The sequence below is a fragment of the Serinus canaria genome, chromosome 2 (assembly GCF_022539315.1).
Source record: "Serinus canaria isolate serCan28SL12 chromosome 2, serCan2020, whole genome shotgun sequence".
Taxonomy (NCBI): domain Eukaryota; kingdom Metazoa; phylum Chordata; class Aves; order Passeriformes; family Fringillidae; genus Serinus; species Serinus canaria.
The window spans coordinates 98,991,237-99,016,557 of record NC_066315.1 but is presented as its reverse complement, the minus strand read 5'-3'; the positions used below and the strand labels follow the sequence as shown (position 1 = coordinate 99,016,557).

The following is a 25,321-nucleotide window of genomic DNA, read 5'->3' as shown; positions in this document are numbered from 1 at the left end:
TATATTTGCTAAATAATCTTTCACTACTGTTCTGTCTGTTTCTCTGTTTTGGAAGTAATCTGGTAATTCCCCCTTTTCCAGTGATATGGTGACCCACAGCACCAACTTGAGGCCATCACAATCTTCATAGCTTGGTGCTCCAGGTTCTGGGTTGGCAGATGCCTGGCTCTTTCAAGCAGATTTACATCTTTCTTCCAACCTGCAATTTGGGAGACGTGAGACAAAAAGTGAAACAAGTGCATTTGAATCAAACATGCATATGCTTAAGGTCAGCAACGTTTACAATTCTTTATGTTACCTCATCCCTGCTATTTATCCTCTTCATTCCTAGGGTCACAGGTGTGACTGGGAAGGGAGAAGTCTTCAGAGTACATGGTGGATGGGAATGTGAGCAGAGGCTCTAAATTCTTTAACTCTCTCTTTGATTCTCTAAATTAACAGAAATCACAGAATGGGCAAATTTGGAAGAGATCACAGTGGGTCATCTGTTCCAGCCTCCCTGCTTAAGCAAGGTCATCCCAGAGCACACGGCACAGGATTGTGTCCAGATGGTTTGTGAATATTTCCAGTGAGAGAGACTTCACAACCTCTCTGGGTAACCTGTTCTGGTGCTCCCAGAAACAGGGATTTCTTTATTTCTGTGAGAATGGCATGCATAAATATTCCTGCATTAAAACGAGTAATGGCAACTTTGGTTGCACAGTTGTACCCAAGTGGTTTGGGCATAGTTGACATTAAGGTGGCATTTTTAGTAGATCCCACAGTCCTGCATCCCAAAGGATATTAACAGGGATAGGGGGAGGCCAAGGGCTAGTGAATATTCTGTGTGGGACTGCATTACTGAGCCTGGAATGGACAGTACCTGCAAGTGAACACAGGCAAGGCAGAAGTTGCCTTGGGTTCGTGCCTGCTGGGCTGTGACATGAACTGGGTTTTCCTGTCTTGCAACATTTTTGGAAAAGTTAAAAAATTTCTCATTCTGCATGGGACAAAATGTACTTTTTTTTTGTTTCCCACACCCTGTGCCTGTCCTGACCTTTACAGAGGTGCAGGGGCAGGGGCTGCCTGAGGGCTGCTGGGTGTGTGGCAGGGCTGCCCCGTGGATACTGTGGCTGCCACGAGTCTGTGAGCAGGGCTACTCCCACACTAACAGAGCAGCTCACAGAACCATAAGGGTTGGAAGGGAGCTCTGGAGATCACAGAGTCAAACTCCCCTGCCAAGGCAGGGGCACCTAGAGCAGGTGACACAGGAACACAGAGGGAGACTCTACGACTTCCCTGGGCAGCCTGTTCCAGTGCTCTGCCGCCCTCAAGGTCAGGAAATTTTTCCTCATAAGTGAAACTTATTTTTTAGGTCATGGCTAAGCTGCTTGTCCTGGTGCTGGGCACCAGTGAAAAGAGTCTGGCACCATGTTTTGGTACCTGCCTTTGAGATATTTACCTCCATTAATGAGATCCCCTCTCAGTTTTCAGACTAAACAGGCCCAGCATCCTCAGCCTCTCCTCAAAAGAGAGATGCTCGGTCTTTGTGGCCTCGGCTGGACCCTCTGCAGTAGCTCCTTGTCTTTCTTGTGCTGAGGAGCTCAGAACTGGACACAGCACTGCAGATGTGGCCTCACTAGGGCCAAGCAGTGCGGGAGGATCACCACCCTCAGCCTGCAGGACACACTTTTCCCGACGCACCCCAGGATCCCATTGGCTCTCCTCGCTGCAAGGACACTGCTGGCTCATAGTCAACTTGTCATCTACCACGACTCTCAGGTCCTCCGCCACAGTGCTGCCCTCTAGAAGGTAAGCCCCAACCTGCGCTGGCCTTGGGGCTTTTCCTCCCCAGGCGCAGACCCTGCACTTGCCCTTCTTGAACCTCATTAGGTTTCTTGAAGGCGAGTCAGGGGCGGCATTTCGGGGGCTGTCGGGGGCCGGTCCCGCGGAGCCGGAGCCGAGCACATCCACCCGGCAGGTGTCAGTGTGGGCTGCGGGGCCGGGCGGGAGCGCCGCCTCCCCTCCCCCGCTCCGCCCGCCCCCCCGCCGGCGGCCCCCGCGCCCGCCCGCCCGCCGGAGCCAGACTCGCTGCAGACAGGCGGCAGCCAGCGGGGCGGGCAGGGCGGGGGGGAGGAGGAGGAGGAGGAGGAGAGGCTGGGGATGAGTTGGAGGCAGGCACAGGCTCAGCGCAGGGAGAGCAGTTGCCGGAGACAGGCAGGGGGAGGAGGCGAGGCGCTCCGGAGGAGGCCGGCGCGGCGCGGGGGCGAGCGGCGGGGGCCGGCGGGAGGTGAGTGCTGCCCGCGGCGGCGGGGCCGGGGGCGGCCGGGGGGCGCCGCGTCAGGAAGTGCTGGAGAAAGTGCGGGAGGCCCGAGCTGAAGGTCTGTGAGCGTGCTGGGGACGAGGCGGCGGCTACCGTGGGGCTCCGGCGGCGCTCGCCCACCCTCCCTGCCTCGGAGGGGGCACTGCCTGGCCCCCGCCGGGGCCGCGCTGAGCGCGTCCCTCCGCGGCACCTGGGGGCAGGTGGGGGTGCCGGCCGCGGCGAGGACAGCGTGACAGGTACCGCTGGTAGCGGGGGCCGGCTGGCGCTCCGGGGAGCCCCGCCGCCGTCCTGCCCCGGCTGGCCCGGGAAGCAGCCGGAGCGGCAGCCCGGACGGGAGAGCCCCGGGGCGCCGCAGGAGAGGCGGAGGCGAGCGGGGCTGCGGAGCCGCGGCGGCGGGCAGGGCGCTGGGGAGCACGGAGTGCGCGGCACGTCCTCCCCGGCTGCTCCGGAGTGAGTACCGCAGCTCCGTCCGCCGCTCGGTCAGGGCTGGTGTCACAGCCCGGCTGCCGGGGACGTGCCCGGCCCCGCAGGGTGACCCTCCCGGGGATGCCCGGCCGCGGTGCGCGCCCAGCGCCGGGCGGGCAACTTTCGCAGGGAGGCAGAGCGGCAGTGCGGCTGCCGGGCTCACGCACCAGTGACCTATATTTGATGAAGTGCCTTTTTTTTCTTGGAGAAAAGTTTATTAGCAGAAGCGTAGCTTTGCCTGCCTGTATCAGATGTCTGCCTGCGTTGTTTGCAGTGAATATGTGCATCCCAAATTTCTGAATGGTGTACCAGGTTTCCTGTCATGTAGGTGGGTAGGTAGCTATGTGTAGGCTGTGGTTCGATGCTTGCTGAAGAGGCAAAGACACCGTTGTGTGTAGGTTTAAGTTCAGTAAAGAACAAGCAGGAAGCAGGCAAAATGAAAAGTAACTTCTGTTTTCTTGGGTGATCTTAACACCTAGACTGGTACAGATTTTAGTGGGATTCAGAACCTTTTCTGAGTAGCAAATGGTGATTGTGCAGGAGAATAAAAATCAGGTGAATAATTTTATGTGGTGTTAAAAATACTGTTTGATGTTATAAAAGTTTGTTCATCTAAAACCACAGACATCTTCTGGTCAGGATGGAAGGCTCCTTTAAGAGATTTGTCTTTGCTTCCAAACCAAAAACATCCTGCATTAAAATATTTGTGGACTGGAAAGGTGCATCACGTAGCATGAAGTGTCTCCAGCGTCATAAATCTGAAGCTGGCCAAAAGGGGGAGAGAGTTTTTGCCAGTGTGAAAGCCCAAGGGACTTTCTTACCAGTAGTCATCGATGAGGTAAGGACATAAATGCTGCCTGAGCAGGGGCAGTGTTCTTACTGGTCCTTCAACACCTGGGTATGTTGGTTAGACAGGACTTCAGTTTCATTGCTAGGAAGATGTTTTGGGAAACCTATTCTTTGCAATGATCCAGAGCTCTCTAACATACGATGCATCCTTGAGCAGAATTAAATTACTGTGCATGGTGCACACGTATTTGATTCCACTAATGAATGTATAAATATTATGGCTTAGTGGCTGTAAATAGAAGGGGAAGTTTTGCTGGAAAACCAGTGCACTGGTGGGAAGCAGCCTAATTATCATCCCCTTGTCCATATTAGCTGAGATAGAGATGATAATCTGAACATCTATATCTGTACTGGAGTTTTAGCACCAGGTATTAGGTTACTGTGACACACAAAGTGACCAGCATGAGGAGAACTCCAGTTGGAATGTGTCAACTCTCTACAGTTACGTACAGAAGTACAAACACATCTTTTTTGTATAATCAGTGTTTATACCAGCACAGTTAGTTCCAATTCAGGTATGTGAAGATCATTGTTGCATACACGTAAGGCATATTAATATTCTTCAGTAAATTCAGATGCCAGAGTGGGCCCAAATGGCAATCAGTGTGTAACACAGAATGATTTAGCAGTGTGAGACACAGTATTTCAAATCATTGGTTTTTGTTAACTAAAACATTACAGGCACTAGGCAGTGTTTGGCTGATGCAGTTTTTAGTCTTCAGGGCCTTAGACTTGTTATAAGAAAACTTCTGGAAGTAGAAGGAAGTTGAAATTCAAGGTTGAGGCACAGTTGTAGTAAATGTGGTAAGATTACAGCCATTGGGCAGTAGCTTAACCTAGGAATTTAGAACTAACCTCACCTTTTGTTATTTTTAAGTAAATAAAATGCTGTTTTCTTAGTGCAGAACATTAAACTGAGACTTGAAATGAGGAATTGATGGTTTTTCCTGCACTGACGGAACATTTTTACAAGAGTGAATTGTGGGGAAGAGAGGATTGAAAGTTTTCTTTATCTTGACCAAAATTTACTTCTTTTTCAGCTGCCCTGAAGTACCCTGTCTAGTGCTGCCCTTCCACTAGAAACTAGTTTTATGTCAATGACACTATCTGAAATAATTTGGAATACTTTCCAAATGTGGATATGTGCCAGAAAGAAGTAAATCATTATTGAAATAATAGAGAAATACCTTAAAAGTATTTTAACTTAGCACAGTCTATAAGAGAAATGAAGTGTTAAAAAGTGCCTGCCTGTCCAACAACTCTTACATCAGGAGTCAAGGTTATTGCATTTAACTTGAGAGTGGTCTTAGAAAAGTGTTTTTTTTTTTTTTTTTTCTGTCTGGTTTTTCATGGTTCAAAACAGCTCCCTGCAAGTGCATTGCCAGTTACGGAATGCAAATACTTCTAGGAGTTTGGAGATGAATTTTTCTGCAGATTGGTTCTGTGGTAACCGTGAAATTCTTCAATGGCACCAATCTAGTATCAGCTGCTCGTTAAAGGCGCTGGTGCCAGAACAGTGGTGCATCAGTTGCTGGGAATCCAACCCTGTAGTGAAATGATTCATGCATATACATTTTCTTTTCTCAGTTGACAGCTATTTTTAAGAATAGCTGTCTTGCCTAGAAGGTTGATATCTAAGCAAAGGCAGCCTAGATAGCTAAAAATTTCTTTCACACCAAACATAATCTTAGTACACTAAAACACTTAAATGGAATTGATTTTTATTGATTCTTGCTGAATCTCTGGTTCTAATTGGCCATTATAAAGGGACCGTGGTGTTTTGGAGCTGATGTCAGTTGGCAATTTTTTGCACAAAGAAAGATGATGAATTTGAAATAGATGTCAGTTTGAAGAAATTTACAATAATAATGGGTGGTGATATCTGTATGGTAGCAGATTACTTGACCAGCTTATTGAAATGAATTGGATTCTCTGGGTACACAAGCCTGAAGCAATGATCTTGAAATGACACATTTGTCCAGTGTACTTTAAATTTCTCTATGTTCTGCACGGGCAGAATATTCAAGGGAAGGAAAGCCATGGGCCTTTCTCTTATTCCATTGTGTTCTTTTGAGCCTCATATTTGAAAAAGAAATGTGATTTTTTTTTTTCTCTTAGAGAGTTTTATTTGCTTAGTTCTGAGACTGTCAGTTGAATAATCTTAACTCTAAGGGGACAGCAGTAGAAAGAATGCTTGCAGGTGAATAAGAGTATGACATTACAGTGTGTCCTGTATTTCTTGCTGGCAGAATGTGTTAGTATTCATCATCTGTATTTATTTAATATATGGATTTCTGTAGTGTATGCTTTGATTTAGCATATTTGCAATATGCTAAATGTAGATGCATTTTACTAAATGCTTTTTCTTATTGTTTAGTTAAGCAGTGGAAATTTTCAAGCACCGATATCATCATTCATTATCACTCAGCATAATAATTGGTAAATTTAATTTTCCTGATTAAGATTATTTTGCCACAAGAGACAAGGGACTGAAAATGAGTAATTTTTGTGATGTTGTGCTGTGTCCGAGTTGCTTGTATCTGTTATTCTTTTCTCTAAAATCCTACTACAGAGAACACACTGACCTTTTAAACTGTGTTCAAATGATCTTTCTCTACATCAAACTTCTTTCAGGTAGGAGACAGAAATTAAGAGGAATGTAAATGCATTTTTTCTTCTTATTGCCAATGGAGAGCTTTCCTAGATTTGAAGTAAGTTTTCTTAGTGCCAAGTGGTTGACTTTTCTAGAAAAAAAATCCCTCCAGGGTATGCAAAAAGTCCTCTGGTTAATATATTGGCATTCCCAGAACCCACTAAAGCTTAGGCAGGTTGCCAGACACCACTTAATGAGGATGCAGAATGTCTGGCACAAATCTGCATGAAAACCAGCAAAGGAGCTGGGGGTGGAAGTGCATGCGGTGGGGAGAGGGCTGGGAAGGCGACACATACACACCCATAATTTATTTTTAATGTCTGCTTTTGCAGAGAAACTGATCAGAAGTCCTTACCGCAGGATTTTGAAAACTTGCTGGGAGCAGAAGTCTGGATCCTTCAGACTGGGAGAGCTGTGTTCTCATAGAAGTACAGTTTTGTTAGGAGAGCAGTTTATGAGTTAGGAGGGTTAGTTTTTGAGGAGAGCACCAAAAGGGGATGGATATGATAATGATTTTATGTTTTATTATCTGCTAAAACTGAAAAGCATTTGAAAATGTTAGACAATTTGGGGGACAGTGGAAGTCAGCAATTGCCAGCATGCACACAGAAAAGCTGTTGAAGTTACATGGCAGGGATAGATAAATTACTGCTGCTGGGACACCTCTGCTCTGTGTAAACCTGTGCTGGGGGCTCTGCCTGATTTTGCTGAGCTTAGGATTTGCTGCATGTTAGGTGGAATTGCAGGTGTAATGGATTCTCTGGTGGCTAGATAACTGTTAAAAGAATCAGTCATTCACCCAGATGAGGTATTTTTCCTTTAGAGTACCATTAAAGCCAGAAGATATTGGTTTGTGTTGAATCAGATGAGCAAACTTAGTTATGTTCTGGCTGGCTGAGCAAATTTAGTTATATTCTGAACTGAACATTATTTCAGACATTTAAAGTGTGAAAATTTTCAGCATTTTTTCTCAGGCTTTAGTCCCTCCCTTACCTACCCAAAAAAGCATTTGTCCTCTATAGGCAAATTTATAAATAGACATTTGGTTGGTAGGCATTACTGGCTCACCCTAACCTGGCTGTCTGTAGGACAGGGAAAACAAAAAGTGTTGTAAACATTGTACCCACATTTTTAATCTAGCCTGTGTTTTGGATTAGGATTGCCCTTCTAAAAGGCAGGACAGTACTGCCTAGAAAAATACAGCACTGAAATGCAGCACATGAGAATGGAGCAGGTTGGTGAAGTGTCTCTTGGAATGTCCTTGTCTTTCCATCTGCTGGTGTTCTTGATTTCTTCCATGCTAACCACCCTGGTACCCTTTTTGTTAAAAATTGGTAATAAATCTGCTTCTGAAAAAATGTAGTCATGATAGTGAATTTGTATTGCCTGTAAAAGATGAGTTGGGAGATTTCAATTATTTTTAAACTCAGTATTTCACTTAGATTCCATGTTCTGAAATTGTAAAAGATGTACTGACCTTTGGGGAAGATGGCCTTTTTTTGCATGTTTGTATGAGAAATACCTTGGGGTCTGAATGATTCTGTCATAACCTTGGTCCCACTGAGTGTATTTAAGTTGTGATTTTAGAGGACAGTACAGCATTCTCTTAGGGTTTCTGTTAAAACAAATGTTAATGCTTAATAAAACAAGGTCTAGAATCTCTCTCATATTGAGAAGAGACTGGAAAATAGTGTTTTCTTCTGGATAAACTCTAAAATGTACTTAGAGTTCTAAAATAAGTGTTGAGCGTTGACTCATACTATCTAGCATATGCCATTATAAGGGTGCTGTGTTTTGTCTTCAATTTCAGCACCAGTGCTTGAAGCATCTTCAAACAGTACAGTACTCTGCTTTTTAACACAAGTTCCACTCTTCAACTTTTCAATGAATTATAGGAGAGAAAATGTGTGACACTTTCTTAATTACCTCTTGGTGTTGTGTGGCTGAGCCTATTATTTTGGTTTCTCGCACCTGTTACCTGCTTGTTCTCCGTTTTATAGAGAGAAAGGAGGGGGCAGTCTGTGACTGAGATATGAAGCAATCTCTTTAACAGCTGCCTTCTTCCACTGAGACTTTCATGAAATTTTTCCTGTGCATTAATTAAAAGTGATCCATTATTACTTTGGACTTGTAAACACCTCTGAACATTCCATTAGGTGTTAATGACACATGAAGCAAGAATTAATATCAGTCTGTTAGTCCTGTATCTAGTTGGGATGTACTTAGTATAGGTAATTGCCTAGATGTAACAGTATGTATTAAACTGTTGGGTGTAAATGGTGTTGCTTCACTTTCTGTTTCTGCTCAGCCCTTGGTGACTGAGTGAAGTGATGCTAATCCATACAGCCTATTTGGGCCTGTACTATACAGAATGTCAGCTGGATGTCTGCTTTGGTTTCTTGGGATTTTCAAAAGACAAAAGTGAGTTCTCTGGCTTCTGCCCCATGGGTCAGAGTTGAGGAGCACAGCAGAAGATGTGGGAGAGAAAATGTAAAGAACTCTTATAAACAACCCAGCTTAATCTCCATAGCTGTGGAACTGGTGCCTTTGGTGAGATACCTTGTTGGTGTGTGTTCTTCTCTTACAGTTTCCCCTCAATGGAGGACTGGTTTTGTAGGTTTTCCTTAACTAGTGCTAAGCAAAATTAAATTGAATGTTTGTAGAAATGCATGCAGATAGGGTTCAGTACTCCTAAATTAGAGATTGCACCTGGTCATATAAAAGTTAGACTCAGGCTGACTAATGGCATCTGTTGACCAGTGCAGTTAATGTGCAGATGATTTGTTTTACAAAAGGTTTGTGTTGACTGTAATTCCTCATCAAACTTACACAAGTATTAGAAGCGAGTGAGGTAGAAGAGAGCTCTGTGGATATTTCCAACAGAGATGTTTTTGGGTTTTGTGACCCTCTCACGTTCCTCTTGCTGTTGTAATAACCTTTCTAGCCGCCTTTTAGAAACAGCACATTTGAGATTAGCTTGTTGCAAGTAGCCTATTTTCACTTAGAATATCTTAAAGTATGAGTTATCCTTATTTAATTGGGAAGCCTCTAGCATGTGATCCATCTGTCCAATTAAAGCAGCTTAGATAATGTTGAATACAGGTACTGTTTGGTGGCTACTTTCACATAGCTTATAATAATATTTTTTTTTTAAAGCAACCATCTGTTGATGAACAGAAATACTGCCAGTGTTTGTCAAATGTGTGCTTTATCTGACCTGTTCTACTTAGCACCTTATGGCAAAACTTTCTCATCAAAGCATTTTACAAATATTTTTATTCTTACGGTGCCTTATTAGATTGGTAACAACAGTAGTCTTAACTTTTTAGTGTAGGGATTCATTTACCAAGGATTAGGGAGACAAATCTTTCTTCAGTTGCAAAAAAAAGTCACCTGCAGTGGCTACAGAGATAATGATTCTAACTTGCAGCTGTGGGTGAAAATCAGTGTTCTGTTCTAATGATCTTTACAGCCTTTTGAAGAAAACAGCTGGAATAATGTAAAGTTTCTACAGCAGAAAGCTCCAGAAACCTATGTAGCCTGGTCTCCTTTTTTTCATAGGGAGTGGCTGGGCAAATAGGTAAAATTCAAGAAAGAAATATGACAGAGCTAATGTATTAGTGCTGATAATGCACAGTAATGAGTTAAAAAAGCATTTGATAATGATTCATAATTTTGTTTGAAATTACCTAAAAGCGGAGCAAAGCAAAAGGATTTAAAAGAAGTATGGAGAGGAATAAGAGGACATCTTTAGATTGCAGAGTGGGAGTTAGGTGTGCAAGGTATTCTGGAAGTGTCTTTTGAAATGTTGAGTTCTCTCTTCAGTTGAATATGCAACCAGTAACAGACTCTGCCTTTTCCCATTCCCTGTTCTCCCCTGGGTATTGTTAGCAATTGGAGATGAAAGCCTTTAATCATGTCTACATGGAGACACCAGAGCAAATCACTTGAAGTGTTGAGTCAGGATGTGTATGTTAGAGTATGTTAAACTTGTGTGTGAATGCTCTGTTGAATGCATAACAGCCTGATATATTTAACTTGAATCAATCAAAGGTCATTTAATATTCTCATCTGATGGAGATCATAATTCAGAATGTAAGCTAAATTATGCTGATCTGTGTGACTGAGAGGCTCTTGACATAGATGTTTACCATGCTGTAACTTCAGTTTTGTGCTATACTTCATTTATCTCAACTTTCCTCCATGGTACTTGTTATTGATCAGTTTCCATGATGCTGCTGCCATTTAGAGATATCTTAAATGGGCCTAGTTACAAACTTTCAAGTGGATGTAATTTACACAGAAAATGGCAGTTCATTGAAATTGCTGAGTTTCATTGCAAATATTTTAGACCTGACAGACTTTGACCTGAGTCAAAATAGACACAACCTTTCTCTGATTCCTGGTGAACTCGTTTTGGCCAGAAGCCTGATGTTTTCATGGACCTCATCACAGAGATAAACTGCCAAGGATCCCACCTTGTGACCAGGTGCTTCTAAGAACCTGTGGTTTCATTGGACAGCCTGCAAGAGAAGTCTGCTGCAAAGTCAGGGGCTGAAGAAATCCCTCATGGACTTGCCTCATATTTGGGGACCTGCAGTAATCCTCTGTATCTTTCTTTTGTAGCTGTCAATCTTTTAAACGTTAAAACTAAGGAAAAAAAAGTTCTATTTGACAGTTTTAAAACTGAAGCCTTCAGCTGGTGGGAAATTTGGAGTTTTATGGGGTTTGTCTGCTTTGAGAGCCCAGAAACTGTCTGGTTCTAGTTAGAACTGTGTTTTATCATGCTTTGTGGATGCCAATTAATATCTCTCTTCCCCTTTCTTTTCAATCTGAAGTTCATCCGATAGAGCACCTCAGGAGAACCCAAACCTCTGCTGCCTAAAGTCTTTAATTTCCCCCTTTTCATGTCAGCCTTTACCACAGAGGTTTGCAAGTTGCAGTTTCCTGTGTTTTGCATAGGAAGACTTACATGCAGGAAAGAATATCCTGAAGCTTCTGTATTCCAAAATATTAAAATGAACAGTGAAGCATATATTCTTCAGGGACCTGAGAAAGAAGGGAGCTGAACTTGCCTCTCAGAAGGAGCTGTGCTACAGAGAAGAGGAACTGTCCAGTTGAAGTAGTTGCAGATGCAGTGTGTATAGCTGGACGTTTCTCTTGAGTCTCTCTCTCCTTTTTTTTTTAAATTAAATATTATATTTTATGAAGCAATTCAGGCATTGTTGTATTCTCCCTTTAAAAAAAAATCTTCTGAACTTTCAGTTGGTCAAGAAGATAACAGCCACACTAAAAGCTTTGAAGGAAAACTTGAGACCCACTCTGAATTCAATACATTGGAATTCTTTAATGGTTGGAGATGCTAAAAGTACAGTTGTGTGTCTGAAAAAATAAGAGGCACTGTTGTGCTATATTAGCTGTTCCACATTTAGCTCATTTTTCCAAGATGTTTGCATGCTTAGTAAGATTATGGCCACTGCAGTAGAGGCAGATAAATTTTAGCACCTTAAGAATCTCTCTTATGATTGTACAGAGTTCTTGACCTATTCCCAGAGTCAAAAAGTGTATTTGCTTTTGAAATGGAAAAGTTTTGTCACAGAGTTATAACATTCTCAAGATGTAACTTTCTTAGTGTACCTGGTATAGCAGACATGAGAGAGAAAATCTGTAGCAAGTCATCTTCCCCACACTTTGAGTCTTCTGTTTGGGTAAGTTGAATAGTCAAATTCTTATGGATGCTAAGGATTGTCTCTTTTCACAGTGTAAAAGTGTCAAAAGAATATTTTTTCCTGCCTCTGACCTTGATGAGTAAAATGTATTGTAGTACCCTTGTGTACTTGAGATGTGCTCAGGTATCCCTGACCCCTATAAAAAGCCAAATGCTGTGTGCAGCTGGTTCTGTTATCTCCCAATCTCCCACATAATTCTGGTAGTTCTCCTGTTGCTCCTGTGGCCATCTAGACATCTCTCTCACACTCCTTTTTTTCCCCTTGGTAGTCCTTTAGGGTACAGACATTTCAGACATGCATCGGTAATGTCTAAGTGACTTCCTCTTCTTTCTTTCCCCTTCCATCCCAATCAAGAAATTCCAGATGGAAGCTCTTTGGTGTCAGTAACAGCTGCACAGCAGATAATTTTTCACATCCTTAGAACTGTAATATTTGTAACTGCATATATGTAGCTATGGTATACATTTACATTAAGGATCTTCTGGTCTTTTAAGCTCCCTCAAGGCTCTTCTAGTCTTTCTTGATGCAGCATTTTGCCCTATTTTCTGTTCCTGGTTAGAAATAGCTTCTTTCAACATAAAGAAGTTAAGATATTCTGTTGTAAATTTGATTTTTAGGAAGCCTGAATATTTTAGAGTCCTGTGTTGTGATTCAAAAATTGTGCTCCCTTCTTTCATCTCTAGGATTTATAATAAGGTGTCAGCAATGATCTAGTCCATCTGGGAGCTTGCATCAATGCTTGGGAGAGCCATATGTGTCTGCCTCAAACAAGGCTATAGAAAAGTGTTCCACTAGCAACCAAGATGTCATCCATCTGCTAGACAATCCTGTAGCTAGTTAGCTTAATGACGTATTTATTTGACTCGATGTTTCTGCAGAGCAGAATCCAGCTTTCCTCCCTGCTCCAATTAATACCAAAACCTCCCAGCTCTGGAAGAGAAAAGCCTGCCCGCTCTGGAGAACATCAGGAAGCCTGTGGCTCGGTGGGTTTGATCTGTTGATCTGCCTGGGGATGCTGCAGTCCCAAACTCCGAGTGGGCGCGTTGCTGGGAGGCAGCTCCGGCCTCCCCAAGCGGGCAGCCCCGGCAGGGCTGGGGACCAAGGGAATCCTGGACCAGACACAGGGCCTGGGTGACCTGAGCTGCACGGGGAAATCCAATCATGCTGCTGCTGCTTTAGGGGGTTATTTTAGCACACGGGGCTGTGGGAGGATTTCTTCCCGCTGTGGGCAGGGCTGGAATTGTCACAGTGAACATTTTACCCGGCTACACGGAATAAACCAGGTGATTGTTGCTCTTGGTGACTTGCGTGGAAATGCTTGTTTGGGACTAAGTCTTCCACATACATGTTCTACATATTTGTAATCTCAGATGTCCTGCAGAAAGTCAGAGCTCCAGGAATTGTGCAGGAAATACACTGTGGGAAGACCAGCTCTGTAAACTTGAGAAACTCCACATTCATACTGAGGTAAAATTGGGACTGACTGTCATTGATTTCTTAACTTTCCAGTCACTCTATCCCACTGTTTTGGTCTTTTTTGTAGTCCAAAGAGGCCAAGTCACTCTTGTTGCAAATTCTAGCTTGATCTAATTTCTAATCTGTCTGTGAGTCAGACTTAAGTTGAGAAGGGGACAAAACAACAGGGGAAATGCAAATTTAAATGAAAAGAATGTTTTATGTTAGTGGCAATTATATTAATCTATGTTGAAGCAATCTAGTGAATTTAATATGGAAAAATACAGATGAATATTCAGACCACTGTACAATTTGATCCAGCAAATCTTTATCCATGTCTTGCAAGGGAGTTTTCACGCAGCTTCACATGGATTTCAGTGGATTCAATGGATTGAAGCCAACATGGGGCTGTCTACTGAGGTTGGTAAATTTTACCTGACAGTTGTTGTTTAAAGTGGCAGACATGGGTAGAAGTACTTAGTGAACTCAGAACTTCAAGGAAAAAATAATCAGTAGTCAATGCCAGTCCATAATACAGGTGAGAAACAGATCATAAGTAAGGCACAGAAAAATATGTGCTTTCTTGCACACTAGAGGCCTTTTTTTTTTTCTTTTTCTTTTGGGGGGCTGTGTGTGAGCATATTAGCAGTTCTAAGCTGAAAACGTAGGTGAAAGTGAAATCAGGACAATTCCACGGAGGAGTGTAGAGATGGAAGGGGTGAACTGTACTCACTTTTGCTTCATCCTCTAATGCTACAAAGAGAATTGTAGAATAATTCAGGTCAGAAGGAACCTTCTAGAGTTCTAGTCCAATCTGCTGTAACAGGACTAAGGCTTTTCTGAGGAAATACTTTTGAATCTAGAAATTGTTATTTAGATCTTAATTTTTCAAAACTCAGTGTTTTTTCATATGTTTTGAACTGCTTCTGTTTAGGCAGAAGTGCAGAAAATGTCAAGTGGAAGAAAAAAAAGTGTGAGAAAAGAGTATCTTACTTCTAAAGATGCTAAATAAGTGCCAAAACCAGCCAAGCTGACACAACTCTAGCTGTAGATGGGAGGGAGTGACCATGTTAAAGAGTGTCTGAAAACTGTTGCATGTGTTTAAAGTAAGCAACACTTTTATTTCCTTGAGATGTTCTAAATAATTAAAGAATGTTGTAGTTTCTCTCTGAGAAGGGAAACAGCTGACAACTCTTCACTGATATGAGCTTACATATATTTATTTGTATTCCTTTTGTCACAGGGCTACTATCTGTTGTTAAATAAGATAAAAATGTCTTTTCCATATCACCTTATGAAAACATAGAAGTCCTCTTGGAGGTAACTCTGGTTAGAGTAACTTTGATTAAACTTCTGGAGAAAAGGGGAATTTACATCTTGCTGTAAAGCTTACAGGATCAAAACTTGATTAAAACAGAATGAAAAAAGCATTTTTGTAGTGTTCCACAAAAATTACATTTGCATTGGATTGATGCGTACTTTAGTCTTGTATGATACCATGCATAATAAAATTTAAAACATAATTAGAAGTCATAAAACTATGAACTTTTATCAATTCCTGCCTTTAAAATTTCCTACTTTAGTTTTTATTTTATTATTGTTGTCATCAAAGGGAAGTATTTCTGTTTTGATGCATTGGATTTTCTGATGGAAAACAGATCTGCAGGAGTATGTCTGACAAGAACTGCTAACTTCTTGTTTGGGAAGAACTTCTTTACTTTATCTTAGTTACATTTATTTGTTTTGGGTGTGAATTTTTTAAAGTGCTTTAACTTTCTTTGCATTTCCACTGCAAATCTGGAATTTGATTAGGGATATTACTAAAACTCAATTGATTTGAAGCTTTATTTTGTTTCATTGCTTCACTCCTCTTTGTATTTGTTTTACCATGTAAGAGAGTATATTAATGTATAGAAATGATGGGGCATCTTCCTGATTTATCTTGTGTGATGGATATGTTTTGTCTGACTCTATAGCCAGAAATATTAATCTTCTTTTCTGAATTTCTTACATGTGGAGATACTTCCATGTGCAAGACCTTGACTACTTTTTTTTTTTTTTTATCTCCTGCTGCTGATTTCCCAGTTCTCTTTACCTGCTGCTAATCCTGGGTAGCTTAATGGAAGGAGATTTGTACAAAATCATTTTGAACCCACTCTGTGTTTCTTTTCACTTAGAATTGAGACTGGCAGAAAACCAAACGAGGTTTTACTTCTGAAGGGCATAGCACTGGCTGTGTCAGGTCTTTGTCCCGTTAGCCAGGTGTTTTCCTTCTTCCAGCACTTCATATATGTGGATGAATATATTTTCCTTGTTGTTAAATATTCTTGTCCAGTGAGACAGAAGTGCTGTGTTGCAAAAGAAGATTATGTGCTTGACAGCTATGGAAGTAATTAACATAAAATTTGACTGTCTTATCCAATTTAGTTTATGTGTACTAAGGTAGTGTTTTAGCACATAATGATAAGAAAGGGAATGTAGAATGGTGGTACATCTTTCTGGAATAATTTCTGGAATGCCTGTTTGCTTGGATCTCACAGTGATAGAATTTTAAGTCCTGTCTTTTTATTTGGATACTCAGAATAAGGGGGGACAAAAAGGGATCTGCATAGATATCTGAAAGTCCTTATGCTGAGTGGTTTCTGTTTGGCACTGTTTTGTGGTACAGACTTTATGCTACTTAAATTAAAAATATTAAAAAAAAACCAAACCACTCAGGAAATAAATGGGGAAGACTGACTTTGACTTTTGCCTGGAAAGTTTCTTTGGTGAGCTTGAGCATGTGACAGGCCTGAATGCTGTCAAATCCAGCAGGCTCATTTCAGCTTGGATCAGCAGGGGCTAAACCTCGAACACACAATTAAGGATGGAGACAATGTCTTACTTCAGGAGTGGGTTATCACATCAAAGTCTGACCTACTAGACAGGGTAGATGATACCAAAACACTGACTTTATTTTCAAGTACTTGCTATTTATTGCTGAAGCAATTAGCCACCTTTTACATTTCATTTTAGCTGTCTGATTGCTGGCACAGTATAATTTTTTTGTTCAAGGATTTTCATATCAAAGCAAATTACATACTACAGGGTGCATTTGTTTTGTGAACATCACTTTTACAGTCAAAACCTTATGTGCTGCTGGATAAACAAGTCATGTTTTAATTAGGTCTGTCTGTGTTCACCAAAACTATGTCAGAATGTAAAACCATCAGATTAGAGTTTGATTAAAAGAGAATGAGTACCCTTGTGCAGTCTTCTCTGTAGTGGTTTTGTAGCTATGCTGTGAACTCTGTTTTCCCTTTGTAGTGTCAAACAGTCCTGCAAAGAGCTGGCCATTAAATATTTTTTTGCATTTTCTGTAATTAAGAATAATTGTGGAGCAATTATTCGTGATGATACCTGCCTGAAAACATAATTTTGTCTGTTATCATTGAATAAATAAGTTACGCATTTTATTCATGTTTCCCATCTTTTTAGAGAGACTGTAAAAGGTAAATGGTACAAATACAATATCCCATATAATTGAAAATTACTGATAAAGTGGGGTAGAGAAATATGGATAATGAAAAACCCAAGTATGCTTATGATACATTTAATTATGTTAATTAGCATGTAAAAAAGTTGAAGTGAAAGTTCATGAATATTTAAAATCCACTATGAACTGTGGCAAGGACTTAAAAAAACCCCGACAAACAACCTAACCTGAAGTATATATTGCAGAGGCTTCTAATAATTTTACCAAAAAAATTACTTGCTGTTCTTCTTTTTGCATGAGCGGCTGTTAGATTCATGCTACCTCAGAAGTTTGAGGAAGGAATAAGACTCAATTTCCTGTCCCTTATTATTTAATTAAACTGGCTGGTGGTCATGGTTTAACCCCAAAAAGCCCCTTGCTCACTCCCCCACCAGTGGGAGTGGGGAGAGAAGCTGAAGAACTCGTGGGTTGAGATCAAGACAGTTTAACAGGGAAGATGAAAGATGTCCATACAAGCAAAGCAAAATCCAGAATGATTCCACTGCTTCCCATGGGCAGGCAGGTGCTCAGCCACCTCCAGCCCAGCAGGACCTCCTCACATGCACTCCTGACTGGGATAGACAAACACCATCACTGCACATGTCCTCTCCTTCCCCCTTTTTCCCCCACTTTCTATACTGAGCATGGAATATAGGCTGGAATATCCTTCTGGTCAGTTTGGGTCACCAGTCCCAGCTGTGTCTCCTCCTGGCCTCCCAAGCACCCCAGTTTTCTCACCAGCCTGGCAGGACAAAAGGCCTTGGCTCTGTGTAAGCCCTGCTCAGCAATAACAAAAACATCTCTGCATTATCAACCCTGTGTCCAACACAAATCAAAACCACAGCCCCATACCAGCCACTGTGAAGAAGATTAACTCTACCCCAGCCAAATCCAGCATGCTGGTCTTGACTATCATCTGTCATCCAGACCCACCAAGATGACTTCTAGATCTTCTTGTCATTGTTATTCAGACTATTTCTCAATCCATTTCTACAAACTTTGTCAATCTTAGTTTAGTAAGAATTTCCTGGGTACAGATCTGAATTTGACTTTGTGGATATTTAAATAGCCTTCTTGAGTAGGTAATTTATGGGCTTTGTATGGGATGGAGGTTGTATGTCATCCTGCTACTGCAAGAAATTTTGCCACGATGGCAGGAAAGTGGCAAACTTAGCCATTTGTTTGCTACCAACTTTGCTCTTATTTTCATTAAAAACTGCAGAAGGGGTCAGACATGAAGTGTTAACAGGCAGTGCTTATTTCATGCAAGAGAATGGTTTGGTTCTGTGTTTTGAATTCTGCATTAAAAAAGAGACCAAAAAGCTCTCCAGTGGCCTCTTCCTATTCCTAACTCCAGGTTAAGAGTTGTCAAGAAAACAGGGAGAGTAGAAGAGATGGAAATGTGATTATTAACAAATACACAGTAAAGTGTTTTCCCTGATCAGTACTTTTTACGTATTTTATTTTAATTTTTTATAAAACCTGATTTTCCTCCCTTCCCAGTTCTCTCTAGCTCACCAGATGACTGAGGTTAAATTAAGTACTTCCCAGATACGATTTTCAGGGAAGCAAATTTACTGGTACAAACTCTGCAGGAGCCCTGTGCTGATATTGATGGCTGGCTGTGTTCATTGGCAAGAGAGCGGCTCTCAAGTGAGATTATAACCAAGAAAACGTGTTGACTACTCTCAATACGGATTCTCCTTTTATACCCAAGTCTGTGTTTGTAACTGAAAGTGTGGGATATATTCAAATTTGAACTTCTGTTCGTGTCTGTGAGGGGGAAAATGTCCTTATGTTTTAAGTGACTGCATATTGTGTCTGTGCAAATATAGGTCCTCTTGATGTGAGGAGAGCTATTGAACACATCGAGAGTTGTGCTGTACAAAGCTTTAGGAATGCTCATCTCGGTACTTTAGGATTTGAGGTGTGTGTAAGAAAAAAAAATCTGCTTTAACTTAAGGTTAGTAGAAGGATCCCAGCATATAAGTGATCTTTTGAAAGTGGCTATTTGAAAGGGAAATGTTAGCAGTGTAATTTTAGCAGTGTTCACAGACCTTGTTGATTTTCCTATATGTTGTGCCAGATACAAAACAAGATGATTAACTTTTCAGACGGAAAAAATATCTTCTCTTCTAAAACCAGGACCACAGGGATGTGTTACATGACAATATTGTTTATTGCTCACACTTAGGAATTGATATACACTGAGCAATCTAAGAACCTTGTTTTATTCTAAGGTATCAAAAACAATGCAATGTCAAAAGCTGAAATGCTGAGTTTTTGTATGATATTTACAGTGTATCATCAAAGATATTGAAAGAAGCAATGACCATTAACAACAATAAAAAAGAAAAATATATCCTGTAAGTCTTAATATGAAATGATAATTAAGAAAAACAACAACCCAGGTGACTGTAACCTTCCTTATGATGTGCAGGTTTCAACCTGTGGTTGGAAGTAAATATAGAAACCTAAAGGAAAAGAAACATTTCTGAATAGATTATCACTAGCCCAGTTTAATGCAAAGACATGATTGGTTCAGAAATTAGAGAGGTTACTTTTCCATATGTTGAAAATAACCTGTGCAATAAAAATAAATGCATAGTGTCTAAAAAAGAAAGGTCAAGAAGATTTAAATCTGGCAGAGGAGTGTCTGATGCCTTCACTGAGCTGAGGAGCTGTTCCAACTTAGGTATGGAGGCAACAACACTCTCACATCCCAGGAAATGCTATTTTGACAAAAGTGCCTGTTGTCCAAAAGGACTGTTTTCTAATTTGCCAGACAGCTTCCCCACATATCCATCAGGATGACACATTGAGGAGGTAATTTGTATATTGATGTTCTGCTCTTCCTTTTTCTCCTTGCCTTCCCCTCTCCACTGAGGTGTCCTGCCTGTGAGCTATTCTGGTTCCTTGCAAACTGAGTTAACAAGAGCTAATAGTGATACTTTCAGGTAGTTTATTCCCAGCTGTTCTTGCAAAATAAATGTTCTGACTGAGTACTGCAAGTATTTATGAAGCATCCCATCAGAGGGCAAGGATTGCTTCTGAGGTTGGGGTGCGGGTACAGTTGCTTTCTCTTAAGTTAAAGCAAGTGTCTATTTAGAGAGACAAGGAGATAAAAGGCAGGAGATGACTGCGTAGGGGAGCTGTGTGTGCATGGAGACATACATTATATATAAAGAAAAAAATTAGTCACGTGCATCTTTAAAGTGAAGAGACTAATGCTAGCTGACTCTCAGTCCTTTAGAGTATTCTGTGCACAGTTGTCCTTGAGTACCCTTCCCTCTGTCCTTTTCCCCTGTGCTGAATGAAAAAAAAATTTTGGGTGGAAAAAATGTTTTGGGAAGATAATTCAGCTGTTGTCTCAGCCTGTGGCTCATGTAAAGCTGAAGGTGAGCAGTAAGATAGAGCACATTGCCCCTGTGTTGTTTTGTCTGTGTGCACACAGTCACACACTGAAGAGTCCAGTCTGGGACTTTTAGGAGGATGTCACATTGTTTCATCATGTTGGTCTGCTGTGTCTGTTTGTGGTTTTTTTTTTGTTTTTGTTTTTTTTTTTTATTTATTTATTTTTCCCTCTTGATGCAAAATACTTATTGTGAGGGGAAAAAAAAGTATAAGGAAAAAAGATGTGATCCTAAGGTACTTGGTTTTACAAAAGCTAAACTGTATTTTGGTAGGGTTTCCCAGTGGTGATTCGTGGGCATACAGGGGTGTGTCTCATGTTGAAATGTGTTTATTGCTATCATGCTTACATCTCATAGTTAAAAAAAAAAAAGTGTCTGATCACATTCTTTCTTGATATCAGGCTTGACCTAATTTTGGGAACATGTTCCTTTCTCCCACACATTTCTGCAATGGGTTCAGTACCTAACTGCTGTGTTCCTTTGACTGTCAGTTCTTGGATAACAGGATTTCATTGCATTATGATGTTTTTTGGGTGTTTTTTTCTGTATCCTAAGATATCTCTGATATGTAAAATCCAGTTTTTCTCTATTGAAACATGTACTTTCATCAGTTGTGTTTCACACACCATACTCTGCTTTGGGGTGGCGCTTGTAGTAATGCACTGCACAAAAGCCCAGCAGGGCAGTAGATCTTGTGTGGGGTAGATTGCTCCTTGAATCCTTCAGTTTCTGCTGGTTGGATCATTCAGAAACATCCAGTCTCCTTGTGTTTGATTGCCATTGTTCTGGAGGCTGCCTGGCCTTACCCTCAGGAGATATTCTTATTTCCTGGCTATAGACATGACCAATCTGGTGACCTATTGACTGTTACATTTTGCTGACTGTTCAAGCATTTCTTAGGAGTGGAAACTGTTGTCTTGACAACTCAGCTCCACCTAATAATAGATAACTAAAGAATCCAAAAGTCCAAATATATAATAATTCTCAAAAAATTCAAACTTGTTTCTGAGTTTGAGAGCTGACCTCAAACACAAATATGTTTGTTTTAGATCTGTAGCATGAGAAGCTCAGACTTCACCATGGCACAACAGTTTTATAGTAGGCTTCATCTGTATCTGTTTTAGATGCTACTTTTTTCTGTGATAAAATGTGGTTTTTTGTGCTAGTTTGCTGCAAAGATGACTCTTTATTTGCACTGTAACATGTGACATATTGTGTCATCAATATGAACAGTGCACAAACTTTTATTATAAAGAATATTAGGTTTTTATCTCTGGTTTTTTTTCCCAGAAGAGCCAGATTTCTCCTCAGCATTTCTGCTGTGCTAATAATGCTTCTTACCAGAGCAGGGTCTCGAAACATGGAACTCAAGTTCTGATCCTCATTCTGAAGAGGAGCAGCAGTTCTGGCTCAGCATTAAGTTGTTCCTCTGCATATAGGGTGCTTTAGAGGAGGTAGCATGGAGAATTTGTAGCAGAAATCATGTGTAAATGTCACATTCAGTTAAGACACAAAACCCCAGGAAAACTCTTTGGTTACCTGCAGAATTTTTCTGGAATGGAGAGAAAGAACTGTTACACAGCATTATAGACATCCTCTGTGGGCTGCATTTTGGAGCAGAGTGGGAGTTAGTGTAAATGAGTTTGGACAAGCTCACTTTTTCTGGTTCCATCTGTGGTTTTAAAGGAAGATTTAACAGTGAGATCTATTTTTTTTAACTATTTGTGAAAGAATGGACATTGTATTTAAAATCATATACGCTGGAGACATCACTATTCTGCTGGAACTGTGAAAGATGAGCTCTGAGAGTCCCTTTTATTGCAAAATGCCTTTGTTCAGAAAGACATCATTCATCTGCCATGTAACACTGGAGGTGATTGGGGTGTGGTGTGACACTGCTGCTATTTGTCTCAGACTGGCAGCCCCCACTTGCTGTGTGTCCCTGTTTGCCGAAGAGCTGATTGAAAGCTTGGATGTAATGTGATAAACCCTCTTTTTGTGTGTGTTCTTTTGAATCTGCAATGGAAGAATCTTCTGCAAGACTACTATTGTCCAGAGAAGTAGTCCAAAAGCAAATTAGTGCAGCAACATGAGTAATCCCTGGAAATTATTTTGCATAAATTTGTAGAGGCAGGAGTTGCTTTGGGGATGTTTAATACATCAGGTAATGATGAATCAAATGATGCTTAATGATGAAAGGTAACAGATTTTCTTGTATTTTCTTGAAATATCTGTCTTAAATCTGGAGATGTTATGGAGAGGAAGGCAGTAGTCAAGACTGTGAAGCTGATGGTAAGAGGTGGAGGCTTTGAGTTTCCATTCTTTTATTTCTGGAGGATAACCACAATTTCCTTTATTTCTCCCCTGCAAAAGATTTGAAATGAACCAGGAAAGAAGATTTGAACTGTTGCTTTCCCTTTTGTTTGAACAGATGTAAAAGTATGCATTCAACAAGAGGAACAAGTTAGTCTCTCGAATTGAATTTCTCATCTTTCATTTTTGTAGATCACTCTTTGGGCTGTCATGATGCATAAGACTTTTGTGCTTTAATAAAAATAACTAGGTTGTGTGGAAAAAAAACTTGAGTCTTCTGGTTATGCTCAGTACTTTACTTTCTGTGCCCTTAGGACTGGTATCAACTAACCTGAGAGAATACTTTCTAGATAAAAGGTGTCTATAATATTAACCTGCACAAAACACTTTCTAGTGATCTTCAGGAGAAAAAAAAAGTGCACAAAGTAAAATGCTGTTGAATAAAAATTAGTATAATATGCTCAAATTATAAAAGACTGAGTATCCATAGCTGAGGTTTTCAGTTAATTAAGACTATTTCAGTTGTTTGTAGCTTTCTCAAGTAGGAGCTGGAAATTGGACTGGAAATTTTCCATGCTGGTTATCTGCTTTGGACTGGTTATTTGGTCTGGAAGGCTTTTCAGATGTAGCAAACCAGCTGGAAGTATTTCTGAGCAGGAATTTAGGAAAGATGATCACTGCTGTCTCAGTGGTGAGGTCTCACCCGTTCATGACTGTCTTGGAGGGAAGAGTTGACATGTGGTGGTTGACCATTGCTGGGGCCGTGCCAGGACAGATGTTGCAGTGCTGCACTTCAAAGTGGGTTACTGAAAGGGTCTGGATTTAGACTAAACCTCCCAGTGGGAATAGGAAGGGAGTTACTGCTGATGCAGATCGTTCCAGCCATGCAATTTGACTGCAGCCCTGCAAGCGGTTTTGGAGGCACGACTGGGAGGAGGAGGAATGGTCAGCACTCTGTGGGCTGGGAATGGAGGGGCCTGCTGGGGTGGGAATCTCTCAGACAAGCTCTGCTGCTGAAGCCAGTCTTTGTTCCAGCAGGGCTATCACAGTATGTTTCACTTGGAAGCCTCTTGTTTAAGAGAATGAGCTGTGCTTAAAGGATGGTTTCTCAAGGAGCACCTATGTGTGTGTTCTGTGATCTCAGTCTGCCCCAGATGTATGCGAGCACAGAGCTCTCAGTTGTTTGGGGAAAATGTCCCTCCAAGGGTCCTAGGTCCTGTCTGCATGTAAAAAACCTGCAGGAGGTAGCAGGAGGAATTTATAAGAAAAATAACGATAAAAACCCCTATTTAGAAACAAGGAGCCTTTATAGATTACCCACTATGGGACCAGTTCTATAAAAATGGTTGTTTAATTGTGTCAGCAATTGCAGGTACCTGGGTTTGGGAGTAAGTTGAGGGAGGAGTGATGTGAACAATAACTATGGAAAAATAATTTTCCCTGCCATATTGCCTGACAGCAATGGATGGCATTTTTCTATTACTGGCTTAAAATAGATGTAAATACATCCCCTTTTGTTTGAGTTGTTCTATAAAATGCTGGTCAGTGAGTCCAGTGAGGCCAGTCTTCCATGTAAGGTACTTGGGATGCAGCTGAAAAGATACATAGCTTCTAACTCTTGTTCCCATGCTATTTGTCAACTTTATGCTGCAGGGAACTGTGATTTGCCAGTGCCTGTGGTTTTCAGACTTGCTGAATCCAGAAACACTTGGATTTCTGCTGTTTAACAAAGAAATGGCTAGTAGAATTATTTCACTTCAAGTCATCAGGATAAATGCAGAAAGAAACATTGTCTGAGAGTTAGACCAAGAAAGAAAAAAAGGCAAACATATTGCTTTAAAGTTATCCAGTAACCTGTGTGATTGTTCCCAGTAAATTACAAGAACACATGCTGTCATACAAAAAGTGGAAATGGATCTGGAGTGGCTGGTTAAAGCAGACTTCTGTAAATTTTTTGCATGGGGTAATAAATAATATTGTTTTTATTCATGTGTTTATTAAGGGTGGCCCCATCAAAATGTCAATAAACATTGTTAGGAATGTAGAGGATCCATGAGGTTTTGGATGGATCAGATCCAGGGGTGTGTCTCCATCTTCTGTGATTGTAACAAAGGGAGAAGGAATACTGAAGTACAAACAGAAGGTTCCACAGTGTCTTTTGGGTACTGACTTAAAATACAGTCTCATGTTGAGCTTGTGACTTTTTGATGTGAATGCAGTGCAGGGAAGAACTGACTGTCCATGAGTTTCCTTGGAAAGTGCCAACCCACCCTGCAACTAAGGTTTGCAGCAGCAAACCTTGTTTGCACTCTGTAGAGGTGGCTTGTTCAGATTTGTGCAGCTCAACTTTTTGTCCTTAATCATACTCAGTCATGTGCTGGTCGCCTCAAATTTATTTTTTAAAATGACAGTAAACTAATTTTTAAGTATTAAAACTATGCTGTAATGCAGCCCATGCCATTTTCTTAGCCCTCTGACATGCAATTCGTATTTCCATTGAAAGTTGTTCTCCTGTGCATTCTGGATTTTTATTCACCTTCATTCCTATAGTTGGGTAGCCTTTCCCTGGAAGTCTCTGTAGCACCAGGATTCTTGTTCACACTCTGCTTCCCATGATGAGCTGCATAA

At 41.1% G+C, this 25,321-nt stretch overlaps 1 protein-coding gene across 3 annotated transcripts in view; it reads left to right on the top strand.

Moving 5' to 3' along the window:
* The first annotated feature begins 2,140 nt into the window (after nt 1–2,140).
* LDLRAD4 (low density lipoprotein receptor class A domain containing 4) overlaps nt 2,141–25,321 on the top strand; it is a 313,571-nt gene continuing 290,390 nt past the window's right edge. The window contains exon 1 of one of the 3 annotated variants that reach the window (XM_050970349.1): nt 2,141–2,269. The gene's annotated coding sequence lies outside the window, so the exon portion shown is untranslated. The remainder of the gene's footprint in view (nt 2,270–25,321) is intronic. The other 2 variants (XM_050970348.1, XM_050970346.1) reach the window with 2 other exon arrangements.